The sequence below is a fragment of the Poecilia mexicana genome, unplaced genomic scaffold (genome assembly GCF_051168715.1).
Source record: "Poecilia mexicana isolate PSO_F unplaced genomic scaffold, ASM5116871v1 scaffold_2, whole genome shotgun sequence".
Lineage (NCBI taxonomy): Eukaryota > Metazoa > Chordata > Actinopteri > Cyprinodontiformes > Poeciliidae > Poecilia > Poecilia mexicana.
Window position 1 is genome coordinate 27892580 of NW_028263371.1, and position 20934 is coordinate 27913513.

The following is a 20934-nucleotide window of genomic DNA, read 5'->3' on the forward strand; positions in this document are numbered from 1 at the left end:
AGGTTTTGAAAATGGGCCGACAGTCCGCCAACAACTCGTGTAGTGTGCGCTGGACATTACACTAAGGAAGAGCACCGGAGTTCAGCCTTTTTTCATTCAGTGTCATCAACAGAAAGAAAAAAAGACAGGAAGAGACGATAAAGCCGATAATTAAAATGAGGTCGATAGGTTTAATTTATCGTGCGATTAATTGATTTATCGTTTATCGCGACAGGCCTACCTGTTTGTTCTGAAGATCCTGTAGCTTCCACTTTGTCTTCCTAACATGGCGCCTCCTCACCCTGACTCTCAGACTGACGGGAGGAACCACAGAACTCTGTTAAGTTATAGCACATCTTGTGAAGTTGGGATATTTTTCCTCCAACAGGTTCCAGAGGAATCACCTCAAACCAGATGTTGGACTGGATTTTATTTCACTGTCATTTATGAATTTTAACTTCTCATTTTCAACAGTGGAGCTATAAAGGTTGAAAAAGGTTATCAATTTGGAGAAAGTCTCATCAACATCAATATTTCCACTAAATAAGAGGCAAAAAAAATAGTTTGATAAAAGAAAAGCCTCTCAGACTCTGAGCCCGACAGCACCAAACTATTTTTTAATATTAGACAATTTAATTTCACATAATTATTGTGGTAAGTAGAAGCCATTTGTTTGTTAAACACTGACGTATACTCACAGACAAACGAGATTATTAGTCCAAGTTTGTTGTTTATTGAGCAAAGATCTGACCCCACCATACAGCATTTATTTCAGTCTCCATTGTCTGCTGAGGAGATGCAGAGCCATGCTCATGGATACTTTATTGAAAACAAGATATTGTTAAAGAATATTGCCTCTAACGTCCAATAGACCCTTTTCACAGTGAAGTCAGACAATGGCCGCCATAACTCAAACCTGGGTATCTTTACTTCCGGTGTGATTTTGCCTTGGGAACCAAGCTGAAAAATTCCCGCATTCTCATAATCTTAAGGATATAATAAAAGGTAAGTTTAATAATAACAGCATTTAAGTGTTAGATAGCTGTTATTAATCATTGTAAATCCACCATTCTCTAACTGTGTATAAAATAAACAGCCTCCGATCGGAGAGTAAACCAGCTAGCAGCAGCTTTAGCCACATTTAGGAAAAAATATACTCTCTGTCAGTGCTGTAACGTTTAGAGGTTTACTTTCTGTGTTTTATAAAACGGTGTTTACGTGTTAGATAACCGTTATTAGTCATTGTCAATTTACCATTCTCCAACCAGCCTCCGATCATGAGTAAACCAGCTAGCAGCAGCTTTAGCCACAGTTAGGAAACACCGCCGCCTGTCAGTGATGTAACGTTTAGAGGTTTATTTTCTGTATTAATGGAAAATAAAGGACATAAAAATAACTTTAATCTGATTACTGGGTTTGAAATACGAACTCGTTAGATTATTCGTTACCGGAAAAAGTGGTCCGATTAGAGGAAGGCATTACAAAGCAGCAGCGGCACCGGACATCTCTGCTTATAACAAACAAACCCCTATTTTATGGGATGAGTGGCAACTCCAGTCTATAATTTAAGAATCTGATCAAGATTAGAGCCTAAAACGTTATAGTTCAAAAACAGTAAAAAGTTCTGGTTAAGGAACATGTCACGTAGTTAGCTACCTAACAAAATTCACTAATGCTAACGGTTACGTAAAACAAAAATACCTACCTTCATAGTCAAACAGGTATTGTTCGGTGAAGAATTTCTAGCCTTTGTCTAATTTAGATTTTGTTGTCAGAGAAAATTGGTTTGCAAATCGTGATCTATCTTCAAATCTTATTTTAGGCAAATGTTTTAGAGACTGTGTAAACTCCATGCTCCGGTGTTCTGTCTGATCAACATATGCTGTCAGATATATATATATATATATATATATATATATATATATATATATATATATATATATATATATATATATATATATAAATATCTAAATCTCTCTTTCTATATATATGTCTCTATATAGATATATATGTGTCCATTTTACATATATATATATATATATATATATATATATATATATATATATATATATATATATATATATATATATATATGAAATAGACAACTTTATCGTTACTTACTATGTACACCGGAACTAAGGATACACAGCTTCGAGCCAAAACGGAGGTTGTGTGACGTCATGTGAAAAGGGTCTATAAGGGAGCTTTATCGTTCTCTTTTACACTCCCGCCAGGTTGCCCACTAATTTTTTCCTGCTCTGTTTCCTTGGGACAAACCTTCCTACCTGCTGGTGTAAAATGCAGGCATGAATGAGCACGTACCCCGTATATATCCTCTTCCTTGGCCCTTTTTTGGAGAACAGAAGTTAAGGCCCTCCCTAGTCATTTGGCTAATTTGGGACAGTGTTAATGAATCAGTGTTCATTTTGATTATCCACCTGACGTATCAGAAAACTATGAAACAATGCAAAGTTAAATCCAATATGGAAACAGAAGTTAATGTTTGATAATCTGGTCTCCTCTTTCCAGAGGACGTTTCCTCAGCCGAGGACGTTTGCTGTTTTGGAAGATTGGCCAGATCTTCCCCTAGGACAGCTCTCTGAGTTCGGTCTTCCAACGCCACTTTTGTCAGTGCAGAGGTTGAGCTTTTAGACTCATCGGGCTCCTCTGCACCGCCAACTTCCCCAGGCGGGGGCAGATCTGTCTGAAAACTCATTTCAGACAGATCCGTCCGAAATGAGCTTGCAGACAGAGCTGTCTGAAACGAGTTTTCAGACCGATCTGAGTGATCGGTCTGAAAACTCCCATGATGGTCCGACTCACCGCAAACTTTCCCAGCCGGGGATGTTTGCTGTGAGTTTTCAGACCCTTTTGACGTGGAACTCCCACAGTTGATTCGATTAAAACAGAAAATGAATGTTATGGAAAAACAAAAGAAAGTTGATGGGGACATTATTATTTCATGATTAGAACCGTCCGTCCGTCCACACCTCATAATATATTTTTGCCTCTAACGTCCAATAAGGGAGCTTTATCGTTCTCTTCTACACTCCCGCCAGGTTGCCCACTAATTTTTTCCTGCTCTGTTTCCTTGGGACAAACCTTCCTGCCTGCTGGTGTAAAATTCTGGTTTTCAGGCTTCCCTTTGTTTGGGGGAGTTGGCTTCAGTTTTAATTTTGGCTGTGTTTTAGGCTGATCTTTAAATGCTGGCTCCAACTTGCCGTCACGAAGAAGTAGGATCCTTCGATTACATATCGACTTTGCTTTGGGCAGCTGGACTTTCTTTTCCTGGATCATGCTCATGGATACTTTATTGAAAACAAGATATTGTTAAGGAAGTGGATGCCATGTGGTGAGAATGCTATTGGGGAGCCAGTTTATCAGGTTGTGGTGCCTTTGAAATGGTGTGACTTAGTTTTGCAGGTGTCTCATGATGAATCTGGACACATGGGAGTTAGGAAAACCTACGACTGCATTTTGAGAAATTTTTTTTGGCCACGACTGAAAAAAGATGTTTCTTCTTATATTAAAACTTGTCACACCTGTCAACTTACTGGTAAACCCAATCAAGTGCTAAACCGGGCACCACTGTATCCTATTCCAACTATTGGTAGACCATTTGAGCACTTAATAATTGATTGTGTGGGTCCTCTTCCCCCTTCACGTTCAGGTCCAAAGTACCGATTGACTGTTATGTGCCAAAGTACCAGGTATCTGGCAGCATATCCGTTGCACACACTTACTGCGAAGTCTGTGGTGCGGGCTCTTGTGCAGTTTATTGGTAGTTTTGGGATACCTAAAGTCATTCAGAGTGATCAAGGATCTAAGTTTTTGTTTCATTTCAGCTGTTCTGAGATATTGTTAGTGCACTTAATTTTGTTTTTCTATTTTTCCAGATGTTAATACACAAGTTGCCTCTAACGTCCAATAAGGGAGCTTTATCGTTCTCTTCTACACTCCCGCCAGGTTGCCCACTAATTTTTTCCTGCTCTGTTTCCTTGGGACAAACCTTCCTGCCTGCTGGTGTAAAATTCTGGTTTTCAGGCTTCCCTTTTTTGGGGGGAGTTGGCTTCAGTTTTAATTTTGGCTGTGTTTTAGGGTGATCTTTAAATGCTGGCTCCAACTTGCCGTCACGAAGAAGTAGGATTCTTCGATTACATATCGACTTAGCTTTGGGCAGCTGGACTTTCTTATCCTGGATCGGTGGTTGAGGTTGTTTATCGTTGGTTTCTGTTCCAGTTTTGCTGACATCTATAGGTCTCTTCAAAGTAATTTCATCTATCTTTTCCTCTTTGCTCTTTAAGGACTCCTTCAATAGCTCGTGCTGCATTTTTTCATTCATGTATAATTGCGTCACCTTTTGCACTTTGTCGGTGGCTTCTTTAAGTTGATATTGATCCATCTTGCTGTTTTCAGTTAATATCTTGATCTGATAATTTAAGGCTTTAATTTCTGTCTTTAGGTCTCTCCAGTCAGATTCTGTGTGGGCTAAAGCTTTTTTCGCAGCCAGAGCCTCTCTTTGCTGTTGGAAGGCTAAGAGCCTCGAGGTCTCAGCCTGCTGCTCTTTGAGTTTATCCATCTCTTGTTCTTTTTTCGCCAAACGTTCTTTTAATGACCTGGTTTGTTTTTTTTCCAAAGCTAATGCGCTTGAAGATAAGTCAACCTTTGCTTTAAACTCTTGTTTTGTTCTATCTATAGCTCCCTCCAGTGGGGTTTTCGGAAGCTTCTTCTCCAGAATTTTGTTTTCCTTCTCTGCTTCTTTCAGGTTGCTCGATAGCTCGTCTCAGTTCGCGCTCTGCGCCCACAAAGTTGGTACCATTATCGGACCGCCGCTCTTGTACTTGGCCTCTCCTTGCAATGAAACATCGTAAGGCGTTAATGAAAGAGTGTGTGTCAAGAGATGAGGCAACCTCAATATGTACTGCTCTGATTGCCAAACATGTGAAGATAACTCCATATTTCTTCACAAGACTTCTCCCACGCTTCACTTCAAATGGACCAAAGTAGTCCACTCCAACAAAACTAAAAGGGGGGTTCCTCAGGTGTCACTCTGCTCTCAGGCAGGTCAGCCATTTGTTGCTGGCCTGCAGCTCCATGAAGCCGTCTGCAGATGACACACCTTGACATGATCTTTCTAATCAGTGCACCAGCACCAGGAATCCAATATTTCTGATGGAGCTTTGAGAGTATGTGGTTCCTACCACCATGACCCACCTCTTTATGGATATATTGGAGAATAAGATAAGCAATATGAAGATCTTTAGCAACAATGATAGGATGTTTAGAATCTTCAGACATGACAGCCCTGCTGAGACGTCCTCCAACACGCAGCACATCATCCACCAGAACAGGATTTAACTTGTATATATGACTGCTTCTTTTGACGTTCTCTCCTTTTTGGAGACAGGAAATTTCTTCAGAATATCTTTCCTTCTGACAAAACTTGATTATCTGCATCTCAGCATCCTCAATCTCTCCCAATGAGAGAAAGCCAGTACATAGCTCACCCTTCTGATGAGCACTTTCAGACTGGGTTGTTTCAGATGCAGGCTGAAAATGTGTCTTGTTTCTTTTGTGATGCAAGAGCAATGTTTTGAATCTTAAAATCCAACCCATCACTCTGACAAGACGAGTCCAAGATGAAACACGATGAATCAAAAGAGCCAAAGGATGATCATCATCTTGTGCAGGAAAAACACCAACAGAAGCAGACACTTTGACTTCAGGGTCGTCATGTAGAGGTTCCTGTAAGTTCTCTGGGTTTACAGGCCAATCCGTCTCTGGCTGTGTAAGAAATGCAGGACCAGATAACCATGTAGTGTCATGTAGAAATTGCTGTACCTTCATACCCCTCGAGGCAAGGTCTGCTGGATTATTTGTTGTGTTCACATATCTCCACTGGGAGACGCCAGAAGCCCTGAGAATCTCTGACACTCTGTTTGCCACAAAAACACGGAACCTGGAAGTCTTGTTATTAAGATATTTCAGTACAGTGGTGCTGTCTGTCCAAAACACTGAATCTAGGAGAGGTAGCCTTAGTTCTCTTTTCCACAGTATGTCCATGTCATTTTTTTGTTATGGAAAAACAAAAGAAAGTTGATGCGGACATTATTATTTCATGATTAGAACCAACCGTCCGTCCGTCCGTCCGTCCACACCTCATAATATATTTTTGTCTCTAATGTCCAATAAGGGAGCTTTATCGTTCTCTTCTACACTCCCGCCAGGTTGCCCACTAATTTTTTCCTGCTCAGTTTCCTTGGGACAAACCTTCCTGGCTGCTGGTGTAAAATGCTGGTTTTCAGGTTTCCCTTTGTTTGGGGGAGTTGGCTTCAGTTTTAATTTTGGCTGTGTTTTAGGCTGATCTTTAAATGCTGGCTCCAACTTGCCGTCACGAAGAAGTAGGATCCTTCGATTACATATCGACTTTGCTTTGGGCAGCTGGACTTTCTTTTCCTGGATCATGCTCATGGATACTTTATTGAAAACAAGATATTGTTAAGGAAGTGGATGCCATGTGGTGAGAATGCTATTGGGGAGCCAGTTTATCAGGTTGTGGTGCCTTTGAAATGGTGTGACTTAGTTTTGCAGGTGTCTCATGATGAATCTGGACACATGGGAGTTAGGAAAACCTACGACTGCATTTTGAGAAATTTTTTTTGGCCACGACTGAAAAAAGATGTTTCTTCTTATATTAAAACTTGTCACACCTGTCAACTTACTGGTAAACCCAATCAAGTGCTAAACCGGGCACCACTGTATCCTATTCCAACTATTGGTAGACCATTTGAGCACTTAATAATTGATTGTGTGGGTCCTCTTCCCCCTTCACGTTCAGGTCCAAAGTACCGATTGACTGTTATGTGCCAAAGTACCAGGTATCTGGCAGCATATCCGTTGCACACACTTACTGCGAAGTCTGTGGTGCGGGCTCTTGTGCAGTTTATTGGTAGTTTTGGGATACCTAAAGTCATTCAGAGTGATCAAGGATCTAAGTTTTTGTTTCATTTCAGCTGTTCTGAGATATTGTTAGTGCACTTAATTTTGTTTTTCTATTTTTCCAGATGTTAATACACAAGTTGCCTCTAACGTCCAATAAGGGAGCTTTATCGTTCTCTTCTACACTCCCGCCAGGTTGCCCACTAATTTTTTCCTGCTCTGTTTCCTTGGGACAAACCTTCCTGCCTGCTGGTGTAAAATTCTGGTTTTCAGGCTTCCCTTTTTTGGGGGGAGTTGGCTTCAGTTTTAATTTTGGCTGTGTTTTAGGGTGATCTTTAAATGCTGGCTCCAACTTGCCGTCACGAAGAAGTAGGATTCTTCGATTACATATCGACTTAGCTTTGGGCAGCTGGACTTTCTTATCCTGGATCGGTGGTTGAGGTTGTTTATCGTTGGTTTCTGTTCCAGTTTTGCTGACATCTATAGGTCTCTTCAAAGTAATTTCATCTATCTTTTCCTCTTTGCTCTTTAAGGACTCCTTCAATAGCTCGTGCTGCATTTTTTCATTCATGTATAATTGCGTCACCTTTTGCACTTTGTCGGTGGCTTCTTTAAGTTGATATTGATCCATCTTGCTGTTTTCAGTTAATATCTTGATCTGATAATTTAAGGCTTTAATTTCTATCTTTAGGTCTCTCCAGTCAGATTCTGTGTGGGCTAAAGCTTTTTTCGCAGCCAGAGCCTCTCTTTGCTGTTGGAAGGCTAAGAGCCTCGAGGTCTCAGCCTGCTGCTCTTTGAGTTTATCCATCTCTTGTTCTTTTTTCGCCAAACGTTCTTTTAATGACCTGGTTTGTTTTTTTTCCAAAGCTAATGCGCTTGAAGATAAGTCAACCTTTGCTTTAAACTCTTGTTTTGTTCTATCTATAGCTTCCTCCAGTGGGGTTTTCGGAAGCTTCTTCTCCAGAATTTTGTTTTCCTTCTCTGCTTCTTTCAGGTTGCTCGATAGCTCGTCTCAGTTCGCGCTCTGCGCCCACAAAGTTGGTACCATTATCGGACCGCCGCTCTTGTACTTGGCCTCTCCTTGCAATGAAACATCGTAAGGCGTTAATGAAAGAGTGTGTGTCAAGAGATGAGGCAACCTCAATATGTACTGCTCTGATTGCCAAACATGTGAAGATAACTCCATATTTCTTCACAAGACTTCTCCCACGCTTCACTTCAAATGGACCAAAGTAGTCCACTCCAACAAAACTAAAAGGGGGGTTCCTCAGGTGTCACTCTGCTCTCAGGCAGGTCAGCCATTTGTTGCTGGCCTGCAGCTCCATGAAGCCGTCTGCAGATGACACACCTTGACATGATCTTTCTAATCAGTGCACCAGCACCAGGAATCCAATATTTCTGATGGAGCTTTGAGAGTATGTGGTTCCTACCACCATGACCCACCTCTTTATGGATATATTGGAGAATAAGATAAGCAATATGAAGATCTTTAGCAACAATGATAGGATGTTTAGAATCTTCAGACATGACAGCCCTGCTGAGACGTCCTCCAACACGCAGCACATCATCCACCAGAACAGGATTTAACTTGTATATATGACTGCTTCTTTTGACGTTCTCTCCTTTTTGGAGACAGGAAATTTCTTCAGAATATCTTTCCTTCTGACAAAACTTGATTATCTGCATCTCAGCATCCTCAATCTCTCCCAATGAGAGAAAGCCAGTACATAGCTCACCCTTCTGATGAGCACTTTCAGACTGGGTTGTTTCAGATGCAGGCTGAAAATGTGTCTTGTTTCTTTTGTGATGCAAGAGCAATGTTTTGAATCTTAAAATCCAACCCATCACTCTGACAAGACGAGTCCAAGATGAAACACGATGAATCAAAAGAGCCAAAGGATGATCATCATCTTGTGCAGGAAAAACACCAACAGAAGCAGACACTTTGACTTCAGGGTCGTCATGTAGAGGTTCCTGTAAGTTCTCTGGGTTTACAGGCCAATCCGTCTCTGGCTGTGTAAGAAATGCAGGACCAGATAACCATGTAGTGTCATGTAGAAATTGCTGTACCTTCATACCCCTCGAGGCAAGGTCTGCTGGATTATTTGTTGTGTTCACATATCTCCACTGGGAGACGCCAGAAGCCCTGAGAATCTCTGACACTCTGTTTGCCACAAAAACACGGAACCTGGAAGTCTTGTTATTAAGATATTTCAGTACAGTGGTGCTGTCTGTCCAAAACACTGAATCTAGGAGAGGTAGCCTTAGTTCTCTTTTCCACAGTATGTCCATGTCATTTTTTTGTTATGGAAAAACAAAAGAAAGTTGATGCGGACATTATTATTTCATGATTAGAACCAACCGTCCGTCCGTCCGTCCGTCCACACCTCATAATATATTTTTGTCTCTAATGTCCAATAAGGGAGCTTTATCGTTCTCTTCTACACTCCCGCCAGGTTGCCCACTAATTTTTTCCTGCTCAGTTTCCTTGGGACAAACCTTCCTGGCTGCTGGTGTAAAATGCTGGTTTTCAGGTTTCCCTTTGTTTGGGGGAGTTGGCTTCAGTTTTAATTTTGGCTGTGTTTTAGGGTGATCTTTAAATGCTGGCTCCAACTTGCCGTCACGAAGAAGTAAGATTCTTCGATTACATATTGACTTTGCTTTGGGCAGCTGGACTTTCTTTTCCTGGATCAGTGGTTGAGGTTGTTTATCGTTGGTTTCTGTTCCAGTTTTGCTGACATCTATAGGTCTCTTCAAAGTAATTTCGTCTATCTTTTCCTCTTTGCTTGTGGAAAAGACATGCTCAAAAGCCAGTGGAAGCAAGTGCAGGCACTTGCCAATGAATTTTGGAGTCGCTGGAGGAATGAATATCTCAACACCCTCCAATAAAGACGCAAGTGGCATAGATTGCGCCGCGACCTACAGCCAGGTGACATTGTGTTGTTGAAGCAAAATCAAGCACACAGGAACCAATGGACAATGGCCATCATTACAAACACCTTTCCAAGCAGTGACGGAAAAGTCAGAAAGGTGGAAGTGAGGTGTTCGTTATTCTGCAATAGTCAGCCCCGCCCTTAACTCTCCTCAGACTGAGTACTGTCCAGTTCTCTGTCTAACAGGTCCGGAAAATCCCTAAAACCTGGGTCTTACCCTGAAAAAGGTTTATGAAATATTCTATTTAAACTGGTGACGGAGAAAACTCGTCTACCTCTAACTACCTTCGATTCCAGAAGTTATAACCTTTTTCAGTTGAGAAACAGTCAGCGGAGTAGCCCACACTGCTACGTAGCTTCAACAACCACTCCTGTTAACGGTAGCTTTTCTCCTAAAAATAATGTGCACTTGTTACCGGCTAGATTAGATTTAGTGACTTAGATCTAAGTCCCAGGGTCATTATTTTAACACTCACCAAAGGAAAGTATGAAGCCACCACATCTCTAGAATCATGTATGTTAATTTTACTATAATCAGATGAACAAACACAATGATCAATTGACTCGATTGATCTCAATGTCCACAAGCTCTTTTGGTAATTTTAATATGTAATTTATTAAGCAAGCTTTAGCAGGGGTAAATGACAAGCTCTCAATTTACAATTAGTTAATCAATTCAGATTAAAATAAATCATAACCTTTTCTCATTACTATCCCTATCCTGTGTCACTAAGCAAGGCTTTTGGGAGGCAGGTTAACTCACACCCGATGGTAATTGATCTTGGCAGCTGGAAACTCCGTTTGTCCTTGGTTAGAGTCTCTGTCCTGGTGGAGCCAAGTCCTCTTTCAGAAAAGTAGCAAAGCTGAACTGTCCGTTGTCCTTCGAACGGAACAGAATCTTCGTCACCTAGTGACCTTTGTCTTTTCTCCAAGTCTGCTGTAGTACACTGCAAAAAGTGAAATCTTAGTAAGATTAAATATCTTAAATTAAGGAGATTTTTCTTGTTTTCTTTCTGACAAGATAATTTTTCTCACCAAGAGGGGTTTATGCTAGAATATTTTTCTTATTTTAAGTGTTTTTGTACTTAATTATCTCAGTAAGATATAAAAGCTTGATATTAAGAAAATATTACTTATTATGAGTAAATATGTGCTAGAATCTAGAATATCAATATTTACCAATCAAACTTCAAGTCTAGAACTTATTTTATATAAGTAAAATTTTCTTATTTTAAGCACAAAACGAGAAATCACTTGCTTAATGAAATGTCTCCGGATAATTAAAACAGACTATGTCCAAATGGAATCATTTGTGCTATTGTCAATGAAAAATAAAAAAGAAACATGAACTTGTACTCTTGTATAAGTTGGCAGAGTGTACTGGAAATTATTTAAACGGTTGTCATGTAACACAACAATTTCAGAGACAATATCAGTTTATATATCAAGATAATTCTTGGCATGTTTCCATCTGCTATGGACCTTCTTAATCTGATCTTCTTGATGCAAGATGTGGGACCTCTTACTGACATGTCATGAAATTTCTATTGATGTGTGATTTGAAATGTCTGGTATTCCACACAATGAGATTAGAATCAACAACGTTGATTAGCTCAATGTGATGATAAATATTTTAATTTTTGGTTTATATTTCAAATTCTCACTTTATAAGTGACTAATATTAGTTTGAACAATATTTTATTCATCATGTTTGTCATAAAAAGGGTATGATGTCATACCCTTTTTATGACATCATACAATCCAAATGGGAAAGCGCCCAAAATGTCAGTGAGGTAGTAGTAATGTTCGATACAACAGATTTTCTTTCCAATCCAATACCGAGTAAAATTTTAGCTGGTATTGGCAATACAGATCCCATACTTTCTGCAAAGACAGTTAATTTGTTTATTAATTAAATAAAAAAAAGTAATCCATATCTTGGCTTTATAAAAAGAACACAATGTACTCTCATGCACTCATTTTAAACTCAGAAGTACATTGAGACAACAATCTCGTTTACTATAAGCTATTTTAATTCAGCAGAAATATACAAAATATGTGAAAATGGTGTTGCAAATTAAAAAACAAAGACAATTAGTAGAATAATAGCCCTACTAAATATATCTTTGCTTAATTATTAAAACTACTATAAAATGACAGGTGAAATAGCTCCATGTCACTTTTATAATCTGTCAACATGTTCATTTCTGAGTGAGTGAGCATCAGCAGCACGCTGCGCTTGGGCATTGCGTCCTTACACATTACACACTCACCAGGCGGAAGAAAAAGTAGTTCCCATTAACAACGTTTCATTTAGGCAAGATCTCAATAATTTAGTTACTTTCTAACGTACTCTTGTTAATCTACATTATCTCAAATTACTAAAGTGTGGAAAGTATTGATCCTTGGATCTGACAATAGATTTTAAAGAATTAAGTTCTGGTATCGGAAGAATCGATATTTCAGTATCAATCCGCACATCACTAACGGCAACGCCAGAGATCATTTAACTGCCCTGATTAACGGTTAATTCAGTTGTAACAGCCTAACTAAGCTATTATCTACAGTACTTTTATAAGATTTTCTTTTGGCAAATTCTCTAATCTCGATTGGACATGGATGAAGATGGAGGACTTTTTTACGTGTATAGACCCTAGAGCTGCTGTACTGAGAGGTAAGTTTAAAGCTGTCTATCTTTCTAAGCTAAGCTAACTGTGAAGCTAGTTAGCATGTCGTGATATGCCAATTTTCACCCGCGGGTTAAAGAGCCGCTCTTGTGAATATGAGCTTTGAACAGTGATTAACCACAATAGCTGTGGCTTAAAAATAATATCTACACGAGGTTTTGGTAGCTTCCGTTTTTTAACATAGCTAAGGTGGCTTCTCATTCGTAGCTTCTGATGCGGGAAATGGTGAAAAGGAAATTCCGCCTAGTATTTCACTACCTTTTAGGGTGTTTGATGTGCTGTAATTTAAAAACTTAAATGCAATGAGTCTAAAAGCCTAGGTTAGATATTCCACACTGTTACCAGGATATTTTAAACACTATTTTTGATTGGTGAATTTAAGTAGTCCTATTTTGATTCAATTAAAATGACTGTCTTGCTATCTTGAATTCATGTAATATTGTAATTGAGCACATTAACTAAAATAAGACTTGTTTTATTTTTCAAGTAAACCAAACTGTTGCCATGGTGAAGCCTATGCCAGACACGTCTCCAATCATGTCTTGCACCATCTACAAGAAACTTTGGGAATTGCAAGTGATGCTGTCCTTCACATTCTTGAGGTAAGAAATTTATGATACTTATTCATCATTACACTGATTAGTCCCTAAAACGTGGTTTGTTTTGTGATTGTTTTTCTGTCTGTGCTCCAATTAGCAGATGACCCAACAACTTCAATCAAACAAAACCACTTTTCAGCTCTGTGGTGATCGTGAAACCAACTTTCTACTGGCCATTGGAACCATGCCTGCCCTGATCTTCTGAAAGGAGGACATCATAGCTACTACACCTTTCAGCATGCATGTGTGTGGCCACTCCTCTCTGTGCTGCTGACAGATATCTTGAGAACACTGTCCGTAACTGAGACAAGACTTCCACACATAAAAGGCTATGGCTGATTGGAAGATGTTCATTGTGGAGTAAGCTCCTATTGGTGACATCTAATCCCAAGTTTATTTTTGCTTTGGACAATTTGGTTTGCTTGACTCTTAGGGCATCTTATGAGTGTGACAGATGTGTCAGATCTTCATTGTTCTGTCATTTTACGGGATTGTTTCAGAATCAGATGCCCATCCAGACTTTAAATTCTGACCAGTAGTCATGTTTTAGTATGTTTATGTGAAACTTAAACATAATAAAGATGTTAAAAGTAATTGAACTTATGTCTTCATTTCAGGAAGCCAATAACATCTCTTATTCCAGTATAGACAGGATCAATTTTTGGATTTTTGCCTTAGCATAAGAACCTTGAGTAAAGCAATGATGAAATATATATTTTAATCCTATGCAACTGTGATGGCTGCAGTTACAGCCACACAAATGTGGTAATATTCACTCTCACCACACGCAATAGGTTTATCTCATTTATATTTGGATTTCTTTAAGTTTAGGATTTAATTTACAGAATAACTGGTTTTGTTTAGAAAGCAACACATCACATTGTATTCTAGAATAAGTGCGCACATTCTGGTTTATATTGTTGTGTTTTGCTTGATTTAATCTTTGTTGTTTCTGAGTTTCTTAAGTGCTGGCTGCCCCAATCCTTAGGAGAGCAGAGAGGTGGAGAAGGGGTGGAGCAAGCCAGCTGAGACTGCAAATTGGTTCACACCATTACTCATCATCCAGAGGGGGGGAATGGGATTTTGTTATGTTAATTTCAGTTAGGTTTCTGTGTATTTTCCCCTTTGTGTTTTGTATGTGGCCTGATCAGCCAGTATTTAAGTCCCCTTTTGTCTCTGTTTGTTAGGTCTGTTTTTTTGAGTTAGTCTGAGTTGATGTCTGTTACTTTGACCTCTTTTATGGGCCCAAATTCTGTCATTTTTTCTATTATTTACCCAAGTTTTGTTTTGGGTTAAATAAAAAACAATTATTTTGACTTTAAACCGGTGCCTGGCTGTTCCTTAACTGCTCGGTCCATCACAGTGGTGTCAGAAGTGGGGTCTTGCAGTTAAAGGCACCGGTTATTATTTTTTTTAGTAGTCCTCCTCCTCCTCTTACCAAGCCATGCAAAGAGCAGGAAGGAGTGCCAAAGGACAAAAAGGAGATCCTCAAAACCAGCCTGCCGGAATGGAGGAGCAAGTTGGAGAGGAAAATGGAGCCTCTGGAGGGGTGGATAGCACTGAGGGTAAGGAGCCAACAATATCAGAAGTAGTTTCCATTCTTCGTTCTCATATGGGCCAGCAGGAAGCCTAGGAAGCAAGACGGAGGGAGGAGTTTAATCGGCAGGAACAGCGCTTCAGAGCACTGCGACACCAATTTCAGCTGCTACAGGTGGAAGTGCAAGCGCGTACCACCCTTGCTCCTGAGCCTCGATTGGATGAGTCACAACAATCCGATGCAGAATCAAATGAAGGTGATGACCATACCTGCTGCAATAATGAGCAAATGCATGCTCCCTCAGGTCAGTTTCACTCTCATGAACCCAGACTTGAAAAACTGACGGATGAGGATGACATTGAACATTTTTTAACAACATTTGAACGCATGGCTCTAGTTTGCCGGTGGAAAAAAGCAGATTGGGTTTTTTACCTGATTCCATTACTCACTGGCAAAGCAAGAGCTGCGTATGTTCACATGGACATGGATGACTCTCTAGATTATTATAAAGTTAAAGAAGCGGTGCTTCAAAAGTATGACATTAATCCTGAAACATACAGATTGAGATTTCGATCATTGGAAGTAAAACCTGAGGAGAATCCAAAAGAATTGTATGCAAGATTGAAGGACTTGTATGGAAAGTGGATGATGCCAAAACAAAAAACTGTGCAGGAGATTGGGGAGATAATCATTTTAGAACAATATTTAAGAATGCTGTCTCCTGAGTTGCAGATATGGATTAAAGAACATAATCCAAAATCGGCTGCAGAAGCTGCCCAGCTGGCTGACGTGTTTGTGGCAGCACGGACAAAAGGACAACCCTGGAGTCAAAAAGCATGGAAGTTGAGGGAGGTTGCAAGACCTGTTCCCCATTACCAAAAGGGAGGGGTGAGTAAACCTCTAAAGGGCCAATCATTGAATGCTTTATCAAGAGTCCCAGCCAAAACAGTGATTTGTTATTTGTGTGGGATGGAAGGACACACAAAACCAATGTGCCCGAAGAACTCCACAAAAATAACACAAATGTGTTTTGTGCCCAGACCAAGTATGGACTCCAAAGGGGGGTCTAGTTTAAGAACGACCTCAATTGAAGTTGAGGATAAACAATTAGAGGCACTCATTGACTCAGGAAGTACTCAAACTCTGGTGCACAGAGACTTTGTTCCAGCAAATAAAGTTAATGTGGAAACAATCCCTGTCCGCTGCATTCATGGAGATGAGTTGTTGTATCCAACAGCAGACTTGTATATTAAAGTACAAGACCAACTTTATCTTCTAAATATTGGTGTGGCTGAGAATCTGCCATTTCCAGCAGTGCTGGGTCAAGACCTGCCTGTGTTGGGTGATTTATTGAACTCCAGCAAAATGTGTAACATTGCATTAACCAGATCTCAAGCTAAAAAGAGAGAGGAGTTTATACAACCACTCTGTGCCTTGCCTTTTTATGACGCGGACCTGGAGACCACACCCGGGAAGTCTCGCAAGTCCCGCAGACAGCGACGGCAAGAGAAATTTCAACACGCTGTTAAATCACCTTCTAGCTCTGAGCCTGAGTTACCATTGGGGTTTAAAATCCCTGCTAACATCAGAGAATTGCAGCACAGCGATCCAGCCCTAACATCTTTATTTCAGAAAGCAGAGGGAAATAAAAATCCTGAACGAGGTTTGAACGGCCTGGGTGAATTTTTGCTGAAAGATGGCATCCTATGTCGTCAGCAGGGGTCAGCATTGCAGTTAGTGGTTCCTGAACCAGTCCAGAAGGTGGTGCTGTCTTTAGGACATTCCATTCCATGGGCTGGCCATCTTGGAAAGCACAAGACACTGGCCCGCATAAGAAAATATTTTGATTGGCCTGGAATACGATCTGATGTGACTCTGTTCTGCAAAAGCTGCCCTCAGTGCCAAAAGTCTTCCTTAAAAATTCCCCCCAGAGCTCCTCTTCAGTCTTTGCCAATCATTAACACCCCGTTTGAGCGGCTGGGAATGGACATTGTTGGCCCTCTAGAAAGAAGTAAATCAGGTAATCGTTACATGCTGGTGATCCTGGATTATGCTACAAAATATCCAGAGGTTTTTCCTTTGAAATCAATAAAAGCTAAAGCAGTTGCCTTCTGTCTCATACAGCTCTTCTCACGAGTTGGGTTTCCAACTGAAATTCTCACCGACTGTGGAACTAATTTTCTGTCCACTTTGTTGAAGCAGGTGTACCAACTCCTGGGAATTAAGAGCCTAAAGACTACTCCATATCACCCTCAGACAGATGGCCTGACAGAGCGCTTCAATCAGACCTTGAAGCAGATGTTGCGCAAGTTTGTCAATGAAACCGGTACAGACTGGGACCAGTGGCTACCTTATCTTCTCTTTGCATATAGAGAAGTGCCACAGGCCTCTACTGGTTTTTCACCTTTTGAATTGCTGTATGGCTATGAAGTCCGGGGTCCCTTAGCTCTGTTAAGAGAGACATGGGAGGGTGACAAGGAAAGATCTCAAGCTGTAAATGTTATCTCTTATGTTGTCCAGATGCGGGAACGACTGGAAAAGATGATGGCATTGGCCCAAGCTCATAAGGAAGAAGCACAGAAACATCAGAAAAACTGGTATGACCAGTCAGCTCGCCAGAGGTCTTTCAGCCCTGGTCAGAAAGTGCTGGTGCTTCTTCCTAGTGCGGAGAGTAAACTGTTGGCAAAATGGCAAGGTCCGTATGAAATCCAGAGCAAACTGGGGCCAACAACCTACAAGATTGCCATTCCAGATCAGCCCCGTTCCACCAGAGTGCTCCATGTCAACCTGCTTAAAGAATGGGTAGAGAAGCCAAAGGCAGATGTTTTTCTTATTCAGGATGTGACAGAGGAAGAGGAGGAGGATAACCAGTACCTGCCAAAGCCCTCACCTCAATCGCTGGATCTAGACCACCTCTCGGAAGAAAAGCAGGCTCAGGTGAGAAATCTGTGCACCCCAAACATGTTTCAAGGAAATCCTGGTAAAACGGACCTTGTCCAACATGACATTGTATTAAAAGATGGAGCTTCTGTGAGAAGACTGAGTTACAGAATACCTGAGCGTCTGTTGGTTTCACTGAAAGAGGAAGTTGATCTGATGCTGTCACTCGGAATCATTGAACCATCAAGAAGTGAATGGTGCCACCCAGTGGTCTTGGTGCCGAAGAAAGACGGCAGCCTACGGTTCTGCATTGATTTCAGGTATTTGAATGGAATAACACAATTTGATTCATATCCAGCCCCCCGCATCGATGACATGGTTGAGCGGATTGGGAAGGCCAGATATCTAACAACCATAGATCTCTGCAAAGGTTATTGGCAGGTACCCCTGACGGAGCAGTCAAAAGAACTTACTGCTTTCCGGACCCCATGGGGCCTGTTCCAGTTTAAAGTCATGCCATTTGGACTACATGGTGCCCCGGCAACATTCCAGAGATTGATGGATCAGGTACTATCTGACACGTCTGATTTTGCTGCAGCCTACCTTGATGACATAGTCATTTTCAGTGCTACCTGGGAAGATCACCTGAAACATTTGGAGAAGGTGTTGGAGCGACTTCAATCTGCAGGGTTGACTATTAATCCAGCCAAGTGTACAATTGCCAAGTCTGAAACTGAGTATCTGGGGTTTGTTATAGGAAATGGAGTGATAAAGCCTCAAATAAATAAAAGTACAGCTATAGAGTCCTGCCCTCTGCCTGAGACCAGAAAACAGTTAAGATCTTTTCTGGGTATGGCAGGGTTCTATCATCGGTTTATCCCTCATTTCTCAGCCAGGGCCGCGTTATTAACGGATCTTACTGGTTCACGAAGCCCCAATAAGATCCTCTGGACAGAGGAGGCCAAAACCGCTTTTCAGGACCTGCGGCAATCCCTCAGTAAGAGCCCAGTCCTGCACAGCCCTGAGTTTGAGAGACCTTTTATTCTACAGACTGATGCCTCTGAGAGAGGTTTGGGAGCTGTTCTGTTGCAGGGAGCCCCTGGAGAGCGCCATCCAGTGGCTTTTATTAGCCGCAAGCTGTTTCCAAGGGAAATACGATATTCAACTATTGAGAAAGAGGCACTGGCCATTAAATGGGCCCTGGACTCATTCAAATACTACCTGCTTGGCAGAGAGTTCACCCTAGAAACCGACCATAAAGCTCTCCAATGGATAGAGAAGATGAAAGATACCAATGGAAGGATTACGCGATGGTACCTTGCCATCCAGCCATTTCGATTCACCATCCACCATATCCCCGGCAAGGACAACTGCATCGCAGACTGTCTCTCTCGCTGTCCCAGTGAGAGATCTGAAGAGGGGGAGTGTGTGATGGCTGCAGTTACAGCCACACAAATGTGGTAATATTCACTCTCACCACACGCAATAGGTTTATCTCATTTATATTTGGATTTCTTTAAGTTTAGGATTTAATTTACAGAATAACTGGTTTTGTTTAGAAAGCAACACATCACATTGTATTCTAGAATAAGTGCGCACATTCTGGTTTATATTGTTGTGTTTTGCTTGATTTAATCTTTGTTGTTTCTGAGTTTCTTAAGTGCTGGCTGCCCCAATCCTTAGGAGAGCAGAGAGGTGGAGAAGGGGTGGAGCAAGCCAGCTGAGACTGCAAATTGGTTCACACCATTACTCATCATCCAGAGGGGGGGAATGGGATTTTGTTATGTTAATTTCAGTTAGGTTTCTGTGTATTTTCCCCTTTGTGTTTTGTATGTGGCCTGATCAGCCAGTATTTAAGTCCCCTTTTGTCTCTGTTTGTTAGGTCTGTTTTTTTGAGTTAGTCTGAGTTGATGTCTGTTACTTTGACCTCTTTTATGGGCCCAAATTCTGTCATTTTTTCTATTATTTACCCAAGTTTTGTTTTGGGTTAAATAAAAAACAATTATTTTGACTTTAAACCGGTGCCTGGCTGTTCCTTAACTGCTCGGTCCATCACAGCAACAATAAAAGTAAACTAGTTTTAAGCATATATATGCTGATTTTAAGAAATTCAATGTCAAGTAATATTTTCTTTACTTGAGATTATTTTTCTTAAAATAAGATAATATATCTTACTTGTTTAAGTAAAATTGGCTTGTTTTAAGTACAAATACACTAATTTTAAGATAAATAAATCTCATATATTCTATTTGTATTGGTAAAATTTTCTTATTTTTATGAAAAATGTTCTGTGTATTAAGAAAATAAATCTCATATACTCTATTTGTATTAGTAAAATTGACTTGTTTTAAGTACAAATACACTAATTTTAAGATATTTGTAGGTTTATCTTGGTTAGATATTTTTTCTTGTTTTAGAAAATCTTGACAAGATAAATTTTCTTGTTCTGTTGGCAGATAATTTTTCTTATTTTAAGAAAATTAGACCCTATTTTTGTACTTTTTTTTCTTGTTTTTGAAAGGGGACTTTTTGCAGTGTACAAGTTGAGATCTTTGGGTTGAGGCAGAGAAGTTGGTCGAATCAGGAACCAGGGCTGGGGGCAGATGAATCTTGTCCCTTCTTTGCGGCGCGGAGTCTCAACTTTTCCCTCGGCTCCAGGGTGTGGTCCTCTGCTGGTCTTTAGTCTGCGTCCTCTCGTTCCCTCCTCAGCGCCGCGGACAGAGAAGGGTTTCCACCCTCAGCTGCCGGTTTTTATACTTCTTCTATCCCATAGTTGTGTATTGGGGAGACTTATGACTCATTCTCTGGGTGTAGCTGCGGAAAGTCCCGAACTCTCTCAGTCCCTCCTTTCCCCTTGACTCATTACTGCAACTCCCTTTGGTACTTCCCTCTTTCTGTTAGCCATCTGGCCGTTGAGGCCACTTCTCGTAACTTACTGCCTTTTTTGGAGATGTTTTAGCGTCTCCGCCCAGCCCAGTGTACTGATTGTGACACAGCTTATTCCATGAACTCAGAACTACAGTGTAATGTACTAAACCATAATCAACTCAAACCATGATCAATGCATTTCATCAACTTATAACTTTTAGTATGGTTTTCTATTATTTCCATTACTAGTAACCAATAATCAACATTCAACAATCAAGTTGTCATCATTACTACAAGTTATCAAACAGACATTTCAATTGTACATTACAGACATCACAAATCATAAGTACAGATCAGTATTATATAGGATATACTTAAATCATTCCAGCTGTTACATATATATGTATTTAATCATTATTAAATCAACGTGCAAGATTACTGTTGTTTCCCAGGCCTTTATTTCGTTTTCTGCGTGTACCCGGAGAGATCTCAACCGCACATGCCAGTTTTCA

At 40.5% G+C, this 20934-nt stretch overlaps 1 long non-coding RNA gene across 1 annotated transcript; it reads left to right on the forward strand.

Annotated features, from left to right (window-relative positions):
* The first annotated feature begins 11788 nt into the window (after nucleotides 1-11788).
* Nucleotides 11789-13727, forward strand: LOC106916970 (uncharacterized). The gene is made up of 3 exons (XR_015762391.1): nucleotides 11789-12525; nucleotides 13026-13140; nucleotides 13235-13727. It is a non-coding gene; the product is annotated as an uncharacterized LOC106916970 (long non-coding RNA).
* The last annotated feature ends 7207 nt before the right edge of the window (nucleotides 13728-20934 follow it).